The sequence below is a fragment of the Cyprinus carpio genome, unplaced genomic scaffold, assembly GCF_018340385.1.
Source record: "Cyprinus carpio isolate SPL01 unplaced genomic scaffold, ASM1834038v1 S000006585, whole genome shotgun sequence".
In the NCBI taxonomy this organism is placed as follows: domain Eukaryota; kingdom Metazoa; phylum Chordata; class Actinopteri; order Cypriniformes; family Cyprinidae; genus Cyprinus; species Cyprinus carpio.
This window is the reverse complement of record NW_024879238.1, coordinates 2,190,728-2,209,216: the sequence shown is the minus strand read 5'-3', so window position 1 is coordinate 2,209,216 and position 18,489 is coordinate 2,190,728. Positions and strand designations below refer to the sequence as shown.

Sequence of the window (18,489 nt, the reverse complement as noted above, 5' to 3'; positions counted from 1 at the left end):
ATACTGTAACATTAACACATCTACTAACTTGGACTTTACTTTCTGTATGTTTATTAGTTAACAATTGTACTTTTTAGTTTGAACTTAGGGATGCTTCGCCTGTGGTGCTAACAAAAAGCAGATGCTCATGTGTGGCAGGCACTGCTTTGTCGCAACCATACTCTTGCCTTACTTTTTCATACTGCTCCCTATTCCCAGTTCAGTATGGCAATGCTGGCATACATAATGAACAATGGTAATCAGTAAACATCAAAATTTCTTTAGCCTTTTTTTATAAGATAGTCACAGGTTATCCGAGGGAGAGAGCACCACACATTTTAAAGTGTTTTTTGTGTGTTTGCAGTTTTAGCTTTAAGTTTGTTTCCTCGTATGATTGATGACTTCTATTTGTCTGTAGTGCGTGAAACCGGTTCATCATAAAACCTGTACCAATCCTACAGCAAAGGACGCCACAGAATTGAAATCCCAACTACAAGAAATATACCTTCAAATCCTCGACTGACTGGTACGTTTAATATAGTTTTCATGTGAGGGTTAAATTAATAACTGATGGTTTGTGCAGGTCTATGAAATTGCAATTAAAAACTGCATTTGGAAAACATTTTCTTCTGTATATACAGAAAATGGCAGACGTGTTCATGTGGTTTTTATAGTTGACTTTATAGATTAATGAATATGTTACGTAATGCTAATAAATGTTCTACAAACTACACTTCACAATAACATCCAACAGTACCCCCATACAGCTTTATTCTGAATGACAAGCACTCATTAATCATTTACAGTATGACCTGGAATGTGTATAAAGAAGGTAAACAAAAGACGATTGCTTTCATCTAGGTTTGGAAATCAGACAAGTCTGTTACTGAAGGCTAAGTCTATCTAAGGACTGTAAAGCTTTCATGCATTTTCCAAACAAAAATGCATTGTGTGTATTGAACTGTTTGAAGAGAATAACAGTCCATAAAGGGCTGATCCAAACACCAGCCAGCTGCTATGGATTTTTCCTTGCCTCTAGGGTGATTCGAGGTTACAAATTTTGGAGTGTGGCACAAAGTACACTCTTTATCTACTTTGCCTTTCAATCTCTCTGGCCATAGCTTAGCATTCCTGATTCTTTATTTAATATTTCAGATATAATACATGTGACATACATATTAGATCTCAGACATAGCAGAAAACTTCTACAGAATACTATTCTCTTCAACAACATCAACAAAATAACGCAATGGCTGCTTAACTGCATAATGTATGTAAAATAACTATATATACACGTATTTTAACTATGTTATATTACTGCTCAAATTTATTGGCACCCTTGGTAAATATTAGCAAATCTGAAATCTCAATTTTTTACATAATCTGAAAGCTGAATAAATTAGCTTTCTGTTGATGCGTGGTCTGTTAGGATGACAATATTTTGGCAGAGATACAACAATTTGAAAATCTGGAATCTGAGGGTCCAAAAACATCAACATTGAGAAAATCGCCTTTAAAGTTGTCCAAATGAAGTTCTTAGCAATGCATATTACTAATCAAAAATTAAGGTTTTCATGAAACATGATCTTTACTTAATATTATAATGATTGTTGGCATAAAAGGAAAATTTATAATTTTGATCCATACAATGTATTGTTGGCTATTGCTACAAATATACCAGTGCTACTTATGACTGCTTTTGTGCTCCAGGATCACATTTATTTCACTGAAGTAAAACAATTAAAAAGTGGAAGGAAAAATCACATTATGAGATAGTTTTCTCCAATACACATTGGCCACAATTCTTAGAACCCTGGAAACTAATATTCCTATTAATATTTAAATATTTAGTACACAAGAGTGACTACAAACATGAAATTGTCCAGCCATGACTTCCTGTTTCACAAGTGTATAACTATACACAATAGCTAACACAAAAGCCCAAATTTCTTAATCATCCATCACAATGAGTAAAAGCAAAGAACAGAGTTCTGATGTGTAGCTTGACCTTCACAAAGTACAAAAGCAGGTACTAGTATTTATAAAGCATTTGTTAATGCGTTTTTCTGCATGACCATACTTTAGATTCCTTAATCCTACTCTATACCTAAACATTCCTTAATCCTACTTTATACCTAAGCATAACTACGTACCTTAAAAGTGAATGTATACAACATAATTAAAACTTTCATCTTGAGTACTTTTGTCTTGAGTACTCTACTCTATTATAGCTGACAATTCCTGTGTAACACACCAAATGGAATAATTGGTGGCGGTTTCAGTTTCCAAACATAAGCATTGTGTCCTGAAAAAGTATTTTCTTTAATTTCCCCAATGGGTAACTCTAGTAACGTTGATTTGTTTCCCCCACACTACACGATGTCTGTAAAATGATGCATTGCTGACTAGTGCCACATGATGTAATCCTCCTAGTGCTGGATGATGTAATCCTTCTGACAAATCCTGCTGCGGCTCTTGAAAGGCATGTTCTACATAAGCGGGTCCCAGTTATTCAGAGACGCCGCAGCTGCACAGAGATGAAAACCGCAGCACAAGAGCTCAGCAGTCACTTCTCACTTCCAAGCTTTGGTAATGAGGTTAAAAGCCGGTCATGACTGTTGCCAAATACTCTCGATGGAAAGTGGCCAAACCCCTGTTTGAAAAAAAAGTCACTAAATGTTTCTAGATGATGCTATGTGTAATTACCATATTTATGGCGTCATTGTAATATTTCCATTCTGTCTAATGTCAGCGCACTTTATATCTGTTTTTCTCTTTTCCTCTCACATACTGTACTTTAATACAGCTGAATCAGGGAATAGCAAACAGGGACGCAAGTTAAAGAGTCAATTATCCATATCTGACCACTAAACAGAGACTGTGTGTTGGTTCTTGTAGAAAATCGAGGAAAACCAAACAATTGCGATTGCTGTTGCTGCATATGACTTGCTTTAAACTTAACTCACAATTATAGACAATGATCTGGCTAAATTTAAGAACATAATGTATTGTGAAAATTACAATTGATAATCATTTCGGAGTGCAGGGTGGAAAAAAAAATTAAGTGAACCCTTAAAATTTAGTAATTTGTAGATTTTCCTTTGGTAGCAACCCAAACCCAGCTTATAAGGCCCCGTTTACACTAGTGCATCTTCGTTTTAAAACGCATAACTTTTATTATGGTTGCGCCTATCGTTTACACTACTCCGGCGTTTTCGACCCTCGAAAATGGAGTTTTGAAAATGCTGCAGACCCCGTTTTAGTTTGAAAACTCCGGGGTTGCATTTCAGTGTAAACAGACCAAACCGGAGACTTTTGAAAACGATGGCGTGGCTGCCCACATTCGCTCTGCGTATCCTTGACGACTGTGTAAACAATAACATTAAGTTGTGTAGTATAAACAGAGATCGTTTCTGAAACGTAGTGAAAACGGCAGTGTAGACAAGGATCATTTCATTCTAAAACACCGTTTTAAAAACACACTAGTGTAAACGGTGCCTAAGACTTGACCAATTTTGGAATATCCCAATTCTGTTTCTACAGAGCCCCGAACATGACATGCAAGACAAAAAAAAATTTCGGCCGCAATTTATTAATTTGTTACCTCGATTTATAATATAATAATAATTCGTTCCCTCATTTCAAGTAAATTGTTTGCTCATTGTAATAATTCATCCCACTGTTCTACGTAAATTGTGCACACAAAATAATTAGTTGTACTTCCTGTCAGCGTACACATGTTATGGACAGAGACACTTTAATTGGGTTTTATTTTGAGTTCAGCCTGTTCACAAAGGCGGCGGATGTGATACAGTACGTAGCCTACTGAAGATAATTAAAACACCAGCATCTGTTTGGAGGTAATGATTCAAACCTGCGCACAATTTACCTTGAACGATGGCATGAATTATTATATCATGTGTGTGATTTTTTTATTAAGAGGGGGGAAATTATTATTTTTATGTGATGGGTATTGTATTTTGAGGGAACAAATTAATAAACCATGTGCACAACGCACAATTTTTTTTTTCTTGCATGTCATGTGCGGGCTCTGTATGTTTAAGTTTAGCAGTATTTTTAGTTAAAATATCATGATAGACATTTGGATTCATTGTTCTTCAATGCTTGTAAAATGTCCAGACCCTGAGGCAGCAAAGCAGCGCCAAACCATGATGCTCCATCCTCCACGCTTCTGGACCCAGTTTGTGAAGTGTTCAGGAGGTTATTTTTCACCTCTCTCAGAATCGTCCATTGTGCTTTGCCAAACTTGTTTGTTGTTTCGTGTCTGGTTTTTATTTTCTTTATTTACAGGCAGGGTCTCTTACCATTCATGAACACCCAGTGTAAATGTCTGTATGTGTGTGTGTGTGTGTGTGTGTGTGTGTGTGTGTGTGTGTGTGTGTGACCCACACTTCCACTCAATAAGTGACCAACATTTTATAAGTTATACGTTTTAGAAAGCTATCCTGCTGAAAAAACACTTCCACTCAACAAACAAACAATAGAAACCATTACAGAATTGGTAATGGTTTTTGCTGGTTTTAATGGAAATTGTATTGGTTTTAATGGAACCTGTACTGGTCCCTGTAGGTCTCTACTGGTAATTTGTCACCTTTTATTGGTGGCTTGTCAAAACCACTAAATCCTGTTGAAATTTGTCCCAAAACATACTACAAGAAACTATTTTAATGGTTAATAGTTGATGGTTTGTAATGGTATTTGTAGTGGAAACAATTATAATTTCTATAATGGTTTCTATTGTTGTTATTTCAACAGGGAAGATAATTTCAAAAGGGTTCATATACTCATTGTTATCACAGTGCGCACACAAACAATAGCAATATATCACAGTGCAATGTATACAGAATAATGTTTTACTGATGTTTTAGTGGTGAAATCAGTGGTGGTCATAAAGTAAGTCATACAGTAACTTGACTCAGAGAAATTTTCTTTTAATTATACGCATACACAGCCTGTCTCTCTCTCTCAGAGAGGCTTGTCTCGGCACAGGGTCAAATCTCTTCAGTTTCAGATCAGATCAGATCATGTGTTTGGATATTCCACATGTGCTCTTCAGCAGAACCATGAACGGGATCCCACTGTACTGTACAACACACATCAACTTGAAGGTAAGAATAACCTGTTCCTAAAGTATGTTTTTTAAATAGTTTTTATTTATTGTGTCCATCAGAAAATTCAGAAATTTAAATATGAATGCATATGTTGATATTTAAAAAATATTTCGGCAAAGCCACAGTGGATATTAATATAGAACACTGTTTTCTGTTTATAATTTTCTTAGTTCTATGGCCACTTTGTATGAATGAACCATAAACGGAGAGAGTTATACTAAGCAACGTCATTGTCTCATAAAATTGTTACCTTCATGTCTAGATAGAATATCCACTTTTCCACTTAAAAGTTCTTGCTTTTTTCTAAAGAGACTGTAATTAATGCTCCAAATGAAACCCCTTGCATTGACATGAGCAGCTCTGGACTGTCAGTGAAGTGACAGACACTTTCAGCCCTGGAGCTTTAGTGGTTAATATTAGGATTAATGCACACATGCCCTAGAAAAAAAAAATGAAAGCCATAAATGGGTCTGGATCTCAGAGGGACATTGATTACTTTGCTTTTCAGCCTGTTTGTCCACCGGGGATGATTGTGACATAGAGGACATTGCTCTCCCAAGTCAGTTACTAGACTGTGCACTATACAGCTATACAGAACTACATAAAAAAATAAAATAAAAAAAAAACTGTTTGACGGGAAGCATTAATCTTTCATATCAAAGTAAACTTAAGTATACAGGACCATACCATCTTCATTACAGCTTGATTTGAAATTTTGTGGTTGGCCTAAAAATTTAAAACGGTAAATAAGTAATACAAAGCAAGTAAACTAGCGGGCTTTCCTGGTGTCAATACACCCTAATTCTTCTGTGTGGAAAAATTAGTTTTGAATAAAACGCGTTGACTTGCTGTTGATTTAAAATGTTCCAAAATCTGTCCGTTAGGATAATGTTTTTACGCAGTAGGGACAGCTCCCTCTGTATGTTCTCACAAACATATATAGGATATATACAAGAGTATATACTTCATGTGACCACCATATGTTTTCCCCCCAGGCTGTAAGTCACACTTAATGTAATTGGGAATCTGAGGGATATACATAATGGATTCTGGACATTTTCGTTCTCACCCAGTACCTCCCCAGCAATCTGTCTGGACTCCCCAGGTACGATGACATCATGCTCGGGAACATATCTGAAGAAGGCCTGGGAAACGAGACGGACCAGAGCTTGACCAAAACCAGCACGGCCGTCATCACCTTCATGTACTTTGTGGTGTGTGCCATCGGTCTGTGTGGAAACGCTCTGGTCATTTACGTCATCCTGCGATATGCCAAGATGAAGACGGTCACCAATATCTACATCCTAAACCTGGCGGTGGCAGACGTGCTGTTCATGCTCGGTTTGCCCTTCATCGCCATCCAGTTGGCGTTGGTGCACTGGCCATTTGGCGCAGCTCTGTGCCGCGTGGTCATGACTGTGGACTCTCTCAATCAGTTCACCAGTATTTTCTGTCTGATGGTGATGAGCATCGATCGGTACCTCGCTGTGGTGCATCCCATCAAGTCCACCAAATGGAGGAAGCCAAATGTCGCAAAGACCATTAATCTGGTTGTTTGGGTCGTGTCTCTCGTCGTCAATCTCCCAATCGTAATCTACAGTGGGCTGATCACCAAACCCGGCGGCTGCTTCTGCACTATCGTGTGGCCAGAGCCGCAGGAGACCTACTACACCGCCTTCATGTTCTACACCTTCTTCCTGGGCTTCTTCCTGCCTCTGATGGTCATATGTCTGTGCTATTTGTGCATTATCATCAAAGTGAAGTCCTCAGGAGTCAGGGTGAGCTCCAACAAACGGAGGCAGTCTGAGAAGAGGGTGACGCGTATGGTGTCCCATTGTGGTTGCCGTCTTTGTGTTCTGCTGGCTGCCTTTCTTACATTTTCAATGTGACATCGGTCATGGCACCATTAGCACCACACCTTTTTTAAGGAGTTATGTTTGCATTCGTCGTGTGCTAGGATACCAAATAGATGCGCAAACCCAATATTGTATGCTTTCTTGTCAGAGAACTTCAAAAAGAGTTTCCAGAATGTGCTGTGCTTGAAAAAAGCGGGTGCTTTGGATGAGGCTGAACGCACTAGTAGCAAACAGGACAAGCCGCGAATCATGAATGAGCCAACAGAAACTCACAACACTCTGCTAAACTAGAGACCTGCAAACCAGCATGTTGAAAAAAACAAAGGTCATTGCTCAGCAAACTATGGATTTGAAATCAATAGAAACTGTGGTCTCTACAAATAGAGTAAGAGGAGTGACTGTAAAACCATCAAATATGGTTTCCATTTTAAAGCCCACTGGTTAGTTTCCCAAAGTTACAAACTCTAATGGATTTTTGGTCACCTTCCCATATTTTCCATTTATTGGTTAAAACCTGTAAAATACACTGGCAACACATTAGTTTAAGGACCAATTCTTACTATTAACTAGTTGCTTATTAGCATGCCCTATTATTATTAAACTAATCGGCTGTTTATTAGTGCTTATGTTTATAAGTGCTTATAAAGCACATATTCCACATGAACATATTCTACATCCCTAATCTATACCCAATACCTAAACTTAGGAGTTTGAGGCAAAAGTCATATGAAGTTTATTCCACTGAAATTACCCGGAACAATTGTATCAGGAACTTTTTTCCCCAGGAACTATTTTACCCCCAGACCTGTTGCTTTCTGCGTTTTCCACCGTGGTTTAAAATACCGTGAAGATTAGGCAAAATAGTCTGGTGACGTAGGTCTGCGTGTGTTTCTCAATACAAAGTATGCAACATTTTCGGACTTGCATTCTCGGTAGTTTGGACTTTGCGAGTTCGACATGTGAGTGTGATCTCCCGCGGATGGGATGACGCGAGTCTGGTAATTCTGCAAACAACAGCCGTACTTAACATCAGTCAGCTCACCTTGGCTACTGGGCAATTTTCCTCACTGTATATTAACAATAAGACGAAATTAGGCTATGATATCAAATACCACTGCCTCCTTTCGTTTTCATTTATACATAATAATAGCTGCAAAAATCTACTTATTTCAGGGAAATGTGTATATATACAGCCATTACAATGAAACGAAATATTATATTAATTGCCTCTTTTTATTTTCATTTTAACATATAGGTAAATTGAATACAGACCAAAGATTACCTGTTAGATTTACCTAAAATTAATTATATTTTATGTTTAACCACTAAAGAGACATCAGAGCCAGCGGCACTAGAAGAAGGTCTAGCCGAGGTGAGGCTGCTCTCCACGTATACATGATCACTGAGCTCCCGCTGATCGCGTGGAACTGACCATCTCCGAAATCGGGGGAATTACTGAAATACTTTTAAAGATACATTTCATGACACAATAACAGTTTTATTTGAAAAATAATCAGAATAAATGGTGGTTGAAATCACAATGCTGGGTGATATCAACAATCAGCATGTTTAGCGCCCAAGTCCCGCCCCCAAAAGTTCCGGACCTTTGAAAAAGTAATTAACATCGTGAGCAGGGGACTTTCTGAGTGGCATTTTTTTACCCAGAACTTTATTTAGATCCTGGTTCCTGCGGTGGAAACAATGAGTACCAGCCCAAAGTCCCTAGTTCCTGGGTAAAGTTCCAGGGGTGGAAACGCGGCTACAGTTAATGTTTTGTTAATAGCGAGAATTGGACCTCAAAATAAGGTTTACCAGTTCTTCCTACTGACTAACTATTAACTATGACTTTTGACTCAAGAAACTCCTAATTTGCTGTTTATCAATACTTAGTTGTTAGGTTTAGGTATGGGGTGGATTAAGGGATCTAATATATTGTCATGCAGAATAAGGCAGTAATATGTGCTTTATAAGTACTAATAAACAGCTGGTAATATGCATGCTAATAAGCAACTAGTTAATAGTGTTACTAAAGTGTTACCATGCATTTTATAAAAATTGAACTCAGGAGCTGTTATTTATTTAGTATATTTATAGAGTTCTTTAAGCAAATCATGATTATAAACAGAAGAACTAAGGTATTCTCCAGTGTCATTGTGTTTGTAGAAAATACCACCATAAGTTCATTACACTATACAAATATGCTTTCTAATCTTTTAAGTTATTTACACAGTGTAGCCAGCAAGATGCTGAACTGGATTGTATTGTAATATGCATCACTCTGTTGTTTCATTGTACATGTTAATTCGTTCAGAAATACAATATTGCTGTAGTATTCCTAGTGGCAGTTCAAGTCAAAAATAGTGTCATTGGTCTCTCTCATAATTTCTAATAACTGTGCAAAGATTCTGGCCTCTATCCCTTTAAATCAACGTAATGTTAAGGTCAGACAGTAATCTAGAGAGATTTTCCTCGTCTTAATAGAATGTTCATTTGAAAAGGGCTAAAGCATTGTCCTTGTGTTACTTCTGAGATCAGGCAGGGACACATGTATCAAGATCCAGCCTGATCTCACACACAAAAGGTACACATGTAGATTTAAATTCAAACATGTCCATACGTACATATAACTTTGTGTATTTACTGTGCTTTTTTGGTTTTATGTGTGTATAGTTTCATGTTCGTTTAGTTTTTTATTTTGTGTTTTAAGTATTATCTGGACGTAATACAGATAGAACGTGCTTTGTTCAGTCACTTATCCAGTAACAAGACATTTGCTTATGAAGTCGCTTTTAATTGCGTATCTGCTTAATTTAGGTTTAATACTTTGTTTGCTATGAAATGTTATGAATTATAAAACAGATAATTCCAGTCCTTGATTCTGATTGGTTGAACTGATTCTGAGGAACTACATTGTTTGGTGGAAGAATAAGGTTTTTTTATTAACATCATTATAAAAGCAATAATCCCCGTGAAGCCGTGGTTTACAGTTAATTTATAACAGCTAAGGGGGTTTTAGGTACTCCGCTTCGCGTCGCTAAGGGTATAGTAATTCACTGTAAACCATGGCTTCTTGGGCCTTATTGCTTTAATATGAACTTTAAACGTTGTTATTCTGTTAAAATAATAATTAATAATCTGGAGAAGCTAGAAAATAGCGCGTTTCCAACCGGATTCATTTCAGAGTTGCAACAGAATCAGAATCGCTGCCGTGCTGACTCGTTTTTCAGGGTGAGGAAATTTATTTACATCTGTTCATTTATATTTGTGATCTGTTATACAACATATTTTCTTAAGTAGCTAGTTGTTGCTTTTTGTCAGATAACTGGTTTTTGGCAGGTTTTGTTAGCATCGGGTAGTCATTAATGATTTGTGTTTATTTTCAATCTTATATAAATTAATAATTATTTTATGCATTCGATGCGTTTATATGTTCTCAGACCACACTTTACTCAATATGGTGCATAGCGACAAGTAATTAATCCAGTTTCTCAGAAAAGGGAGCGATGTTGCAGCATCCCTCGGAAAGGTTTACGACTGCACCAAAATGGATGCCGTCGTGCAGAAAGGCCACGCAGACCCTGCAAAAATGGACCTGGGTCTAAGCGGCAAACCGGCAAACAGTTATTCAAAACCTTGACAATGTAAGTGAAGTGCATTGATTTGCCCTTGATTTGAAGAGTCAAATCAAGGGCATGTCCAAAGCCTACGGAATGTCATCATGACCAGGGTCCAGATCATGGTTAGTTATTATAACTTTTACTAAAATCCTGTTTATTTTATGCATATAAATAACAATACATTTTTTATGATGTGCCACAATATGATGCAGTAGCCCTATATGATTAAGATTTATGATACTGCTATAAAAATAGTGCCCACAAATGCTTTGTTCTAATTTGAAAAAAATTATTTTAACTTTTAAGCAGTGCCTGACATTGCAACAAAACGCAATGCTCTATTAGTAAGGTTACAAGCATTCCACAACAGAAGTGCCATGATTTTAGGGTTGCACAAGGCTGTACTGCCAGCCGAATCTAAAAAAACAAACAAAGCCTACAAGACATGAAACACAAACTCTCTGTAGATGATGGTGTACTCCATCAGTGGGTCACAGATGTACAGGAATGGGCCCACACTAGTACGTAAAAGCTATATGTTATTCAGTTTACATTTGCAAAAAACTGTAACTGCAGTCTTCTACAACTTGATTGAGCAAGCAATTTGCTGAACTGATTTAAATTGTATGTATTGTTGTATTTATTTCTTTTATTTTTTATTTTTAACAGCAGCTCAGTGATGCTGCAATTCAGCCAATAAGAAATACAATAGAAGAATTATCTTTGTGCATTAAACAACAGCAGCATCATCTTTACAGACACACTGTTATATATTTAGGAGAAAACTAATAATATAAGTATTACAACTATAGCACAACTATTACTACTGTTATTGTTGTAATTAACAAATAGTAAAAATAAATGCCCAATGTCATTTTAATTATTTTTCAGCTACGAACAAAGGACGAAATAAAATAAGGAGAAATATAAATGAGGAGAGAAAGAAGCTGGCTTCTGCAATTGAGCAGCACAATGCTCTCTTGTTGACCCCTCCCTTAAGATAGAAAGATAGCTGACCCCCTCCCTTTCAAAGACATTTTGGAGACGGTGTGTGGTTTAAAGGTGCTGTATGTAAGTTTTTTGACTCTAACTAAAGCAGCAAAAATACCATAATATGTTTGCAGATATTTAAGAAACATGCCAAGTTAACGTACTTGTTTATCTGAAAAACAATGCTGCAGTAAGTTATTTCTCCTTTGAAAATGTGCGTTCCGGGCTGGAATGTTGGTCTTCCGGGTTGCCAGTTGGCGGAAAACAGCGTATTTCATTTCATTCATCATCAATTGTGCTCGTTCCTGTTTGTGTCATCAATCTGGCAACCTGCATGTGCCTCAAGTCTGAGGAGGAGGGGCCGTTTGAAAAAAACTCTCTCCAATATTTTCAGTTTGTACTGCAATACCTAGTTCAACCACTCAGTGTCTATCCTACACACAGCACCTTTAAGGACAAGGACTTAATCTGTTTACACAGACATGTTCATTGACACAAATACTTGGATTTAGGATTAGGGAAAGTTACAGTCTGAATCCTCCAGTGCTTTAAACTCGTATGCTACTTGTAAAAAATGACATTAAGATAATGATATTTGAGTTAAAGATGATACAGAAAAAGTTCAACTGGAATGTCTGCAAAAGTAACTTCGCTAATATAAAGTATATGTTTTGATATAGACACATAAGAGTTTGACAGTCACTTACAACTAACTATTTTTTAAATGGTCTGTTGCTGGATAAGCCATAATTCTCATTAGAAAGTGTGTCTCTGATCTTGTATTTCACTTGCTTGGAGGTCACTCATTAAAGAAATCTCTGTACTAAATCCTCCTCATTATGCTGCTATAGTAAAGATGTTTTAAAGTCACGATCTTGTGACATACTGCAGTATACACATATACATTTTCTACATGTATATTCTTTCCTGATCAATGTGATCCAGCGGTCAGTCATCATTCACTGTCTGGTGAAGAGCGCCATCTTCTGGAGAAACATGCATTACAAATGTCAACAATAATGAGAAAGCTTACTGGCATTCAGTTATCTTTACTAGTCTACCTCAGTACATCATATTTTAATTGTAAAATGACTTGTAAAGAGCAATTGTAAATATTATTGTATTGACTATATTCGAAAACCACAATGCTAAATGATTTTAGGACTTCAATGAAAGGTTTTCATCCACTTTAAATGTTGACTGGTGTATTTGATCTGATTCAATTGTTACTTTCTAGTTTCTTGAAAAAGAAATCTGATTTCATAACTCACCCTGTTCAGCTGAAGAAAGAGAAACAATCAATGATGCATTTCTTGATTTTGATGGCCAATCCAACATTTATTACACACCAGAAATTCATTTCTGGTTGGCTCTTTCTTCGTCCCGTATGCACCTGTGGTCTGGTATGATGCTAGGTAGGTTTAACTCATGTTACATTTCATTGGTTTAAGACAAGTACGTTATTAATCAGTACATCAGTCAGTATTTGCATGGTCTTCGGTTCGGTCATGTTCTGACCGGGAGAATTTTACAGTTTGTGGTTTTAAAAACACTGTAAGCTTCACCAGAATGGTACGAAAACTTGGTGACTTTTTATGTGCACTGGTATGTGAACACAAAATAAAATTGAGGACATGATTCAAAAAAGAAAGCTAAGTGGTCATAAAAAAAAAAAAACTATAGCACAGCTATTACTACTGTTATTGTTGTAATTCCCAATAGTAAAAATAAAAGGCCAATGTCAATTTATTTTATTTTTCAGCTACGAACCAAGGACGAAATCAAATAAGGAACATATAAATGAGGAGAGACAGAGGCTGGAGCTTCTGCAATTGAGCAGCACAAGTGCGCTTGTTGACACCGCCCTTGAAAGATGGCCAGATAGCTGACCCGCCTCCTTGAAAAGACATTTTGGGGAGACGTGTGTGGTTAAAGGTGCTGTATGTAGGTTTTGACTCTAAGCATAAAAATACCATAATATGTTTGCAGATATTTAAACATGCTAAGTTAAAATACTTGTTTATCTGAAAAACAATGCTGCAGTAAGTTATTCTCCTTTGAAAATGTGCGTTCCGGGCTGGAATGTTGGTCTTCCGGGTTGCCAGTTGGAGGAAAACACAAGCGCATTTCATTTTCATTCATCATCAGTGTGCTCGTTTCCTGTTTTTGTCATCAATCTGGCAACCTGCATGTGCTTCAAGTTTGAGGAGGAGGGGCCAGGTGAAAAAACCCTCTCCAATATTTTCCATTTGTACTGCAATACGTAGGTCAACCACTAGTCAGTTTGTACTGCAATACCACCTTTAAGGACAAGGACTTAATCTGTTGGCACAGACATGTTCATTGACACAAATACTTGGATTAGGATTAGGGAAAGTTTACAGTCTAGAAATCCTCCAGTGCTTTAAACTCGTAGTATGCTTAGGGTTTTTGCACTTGTAAAAAATTGCGGAAAAAGACATTAAGATAATGATATTTGAGTTAAAGATGATACAGAAAAAGTTCAACTGGAATGTCTGCAAAAGTAAACTTCGCTAATACTAACGAATATGTTGTTTTGATATAGACACATAACAGTTTGACAGTCACGTTACAACTAACTATTTTTTAAATGGTCTGTTGCTGAATAAGCCATAATTCTCATTAGAAAGTGTGTCTCTGTCTTGTATTTCACTTGCTTGGAGAGGTATATATTTTTGACACTGTCCGAGTGGAGTTGACTCATTAAAGAAATCGCTGTCTAATTCCTCCTCCTCATTATGCTGCTATAGTAAAGATGTTTTAAAGTCACGATCCTGCAGTATACACATATACATTTTCTACATGTATATTCTTTCCTGATCAATGTGATCCAGCGGTCAGTAATCATTCACTGTCTGGCCATCTTCTGGAGAAACATGCATTACAAATGTCAACAATAATGAGAAAGCTTACATTGTGGCACTCAGTCTCTTTACTAGTCTACCTCAGTACATCCTATTTTTAATTGTAAAATGACTTGTAAAGAGCAATTGTAAATATTATTGTATTGACTATATTCGAAAAAACCACAATGCTAGATGATTTAGGACTTCAATGAAGGTTTTTCATCCACTTTACATGTTGACTGGTGTATTTGATCTGATTCAATTGTTACTTCCTAGTTTCTTGAAAGAGAAATCTGATTTCATAACTCACCCTGTTCAGCTGAAGAAAGAGAAACAATCAATGATGCATTTCTTGATCTTGATGGCCAATCCAACATTTATTACACACCAGAATTCATTTCTGGTTTGGCTCTTCTTCGTCCCGTATGCCACCCTGTGGTCTGGTATGATGCTAGGTAGGTTTAACTCATGTACATTTCATTGGTTTAAGACAAGTAGTTATTAATCAGTACATCAGTACAGTATTTGCATGGTCTTCGGTCATTTCTGACCGGAGAATTTTACATTTTGTGTTTTTAAAAACCGTAGCTTCACCAGAATGGTACGAAACTTGGTGACTTTTATGGCACTTGGTATGTGAACACAAAAATAAATTGAGGACATGATTCGAAAAAGCTAAGTGGTCGTAAAAAATATAGTCACTCTCATGGTCTTCGGTCAAAAGTGACCGACCATAGGAAATGAATGGGAAAACAATGAAAATACAGAACATTTTTATGTGTAATCTACAAATCCCCCACAATGCAGCAAAAAATTGCACAGCAACACATTAGGCGCACTCACCACACATGCGTGGACACACACTTGTATACACACATACACACACCTATGAACTGGTGTGACTGTAACACTGCAAGTATGTGAAATGAAATCAATAATTCGACTACAATGCAGTAAAAAAGTGGACAGCAAGGAAGGGGTTACACTCTAAAACATCAGGAGTGCAAAACACACACACACACACACACACACACACACACATACAGAATTATACACACTCAAATGAATCAGTATGGCCATAACCATATAGCCAAAATGAGAAATAAGATAAGAAGCTGAAACCCAGAAGGGTTAAGCTGTTAATTTCTGATACATTTTTATAGAATTTTAATATTTTGTGTAACAACATGCTTTCTGTGTTCAGGTTTGGATTAAGTAATAATAATGCAAAAAAAACAAACAAAAAAAAAAAAAATGGGGAAAAAATGATAATAATTGTTGCATAAATATTAATTAGTACCATGCAATTCTCTCAAAATATGAAATAAAAATTATTATTAAAGAAAAATATATTAGATTGATTTTACTGAAAAAAAAAAGAAAAAGAAAAAAGTTACATTTCAGGTGTCCGGTCACTTTTGACTGTGAAGACCATGAGTGTGACTCCCAAATGAGGAGCACACAAGGGTTAAATTGCTTTTAGGAGATCCAGGACGTCATGGGACAAGTCCAGTCTACCAGAACTTGAGTACGTTCTAGAGGAAAGTCAGACAGTCAGAGGAACAGGTAAATTGTCGCAAGAAGCATCTGAAATGTATTATATTTATAGTTGTTCTTAGACAGATAAGACATGTACATTAAATTTTCAGAAACTTCACTCAAGATAACCATACGCAGGGGATAATGAAGAAAAGCCAATGGGACCTAAAAACAATTAGGTTTCAATGAAAAAAACTGAGGAGACTCATGACTTTGTGCAAATTTCCCAAAAGATGCATGATGCACTGCTTCTCGAGTATGAAGATGTGGAAAGATGCAGGAAATTGAAATTCTTTTTTTGATTGCTACTTCAACCTGCTCGCATTTTTACAGTTTTTATATTAAAAAGGGCATTTATGTTTTAGTCTGTGTTTGTGTTAAGCGCAGAGGAGTTAATGTTTCACCTTTAGTGCTGGACCTGTTATTGAAGGTCATTATTAAAGGCATTATAAATGACAGTTTTTTTCTAAAACCAGTGTAGATGTTTTTAATCTGTTGTGGCTATTAGTGTCTAGCTATGTTTTAAAATGTTTAGGTATCTGTTTTTGTAGTTATGCTTTGTTGGGATTGTTGGGACACAAAACAGGGTTTTTTTTTTTTTTATTTTTTTTTTTTTTAGGATTTTTTTATGGGCTTTTTATGCCTTTATTGGAAAGGACAGTGTAGAGTAGACCAGGAAAGTGTTTTTTGGTGAAGAGAGAGGGAGCGGGATCGGCAAAGGACCACGAGCGGGACTCGAACCCGGGTCGCCGGCAGCGCAGTTGCGCTGTAAAAAATTATATGTCGGCGCACTAACCGCAAGGCTATGGCGCCGACATTTTTTTTATTTTTTAAACAGAAAACAAGAGAGGACTCTGCAAAGCCACATTACCAGATGAACAAACTGAAATATATTCATACAACAGGTGTATATTATATCACAGCACATTAACAATGTCTACATAACTTAATTCGGTCCTATTAAGTACTTATATAAATTTAGAGCAAATATGTTTTCTTGACCCTAAATGAATTATGGGGGGGGGGTGAATGAGAAGTTGTTTTTTGTTTGGTTGGTCTCCTCATATTATTTCATTATTTATTATTATGAGCTGTGATTTATTAGGCACAATTGGCTACCTTTTGTTTTTGTTAATATTTGCGGAATAATGCAATTTTTCCAGTGGTTACAGTACATCAGTGCAGCAGAAAGCAGAGTGTACTTAGTTGATCCATCACACAACTCTGACCTTTCTGCCAATAAATTCAGGTACTTACAGCTATTAAACCTAAGCATTTACATTGCATTCCATCTATCTATTTAATGTCTATTTATCTATAGGCATCTTTACACAGCAAAGGCGGCACAGAAACCAAATCTGTGCATTCCACATAAAACCACTGAAATGTGCATTTACACAGACCGTTTAATGCTGTTCTGAAGCGGCACAAATGCATTTACAAAGGAATTAAAATTGTGGGAAACATATGCCTTTTAAAAAAACTAGAATTTTAAAATTAGTTTTAACAAAAACAAATGCTTTAAAATTAAAGAACAAAGAATATAAACCACAACATTTTAAAATGTAACAACATTAAATTTAAATTTCCTACGCGTGCTACAGTGTATCGTGTGCTGGACAGTTTGTCACAATGTTAGCTTCTGTGGTATTTGACAGCTATTATATGCAAAATAGGCTACTTAAAAGAAATTATGAATTTACTACATCGGGAACATGGTCACACGAATAAAAGAGGCTGAAATTTGATTTCAAAGAGCCAGGAAAAACCTCAGACAGCAGCATGTCACCCAGACCGTCGTGTGAGGGTGAAATGTCGTCCGCAAGGAGATGATTTTTGGAATGTAATGGTACACAATTACAGTGACACTGATTGGGTTAAGTCGAGATACTTTTATGTCCTTGGCTAATGAACTCAAACCAGCTCTACAAAAGCAAGTTACAAACTGGCGAAAGCCAATCGATTACAGACGACGACTTGCCGCTGTGATTTGGTGGTTTGTACACCCTTGTGAGTACAGCACTGTGGCTGAATTCTTCGGCATTGGCGAGGTAACATTGTGTAAACTCATTTGTGAAGTTTGCCGTGAAATTCAACAATTAATGCTTAGAAAATTCATTCATCTAAAATATGGCCCTGAACTTAAACACACACACACTGAAAAAAATAAAATAAAATAAAAAATGCTTTTCTTACTTAGATTTTTTGTCTTGTTTCCAGCTAACATTTCTGAAACATTTTAAATCAAGAAGGGTTTTCTAGATGAGTAAAATTATTATTATTATTATTATTATTATTATGTTAATTATAATAACAAAAACAATGATATTATATATTATAAAAATAATGTTTGTTTTCAGAAAAATCAAGCCAAAATTATCTAGACAACAAAAATGGTTGTGTCTTGTTTTCAGAAAAAAGAAGTGCGTTTTTGCCTAGAACAAGCAAAATAATCTTCCAAAGTGGGTGAGCAAAAATATCTTGTTTTCTGTTTGAAATAGATTATTTT

The 18,489-nt window shown here is 36.4% G+C and overlaps 1 pseudogene; it reads left to right on the top strand.

Annotated features, from left to right (window-relative positions):
• The first annotated feature begins 4,948 nt into the window (after positions 1 to 4,948).
• On the top strand, positions 4,949 to 7,258 carry LOC109108704 (annotated as a pseudogene).
• Positions 7,259 to 18,489: the final 11,231 nt, after the last annotated feature.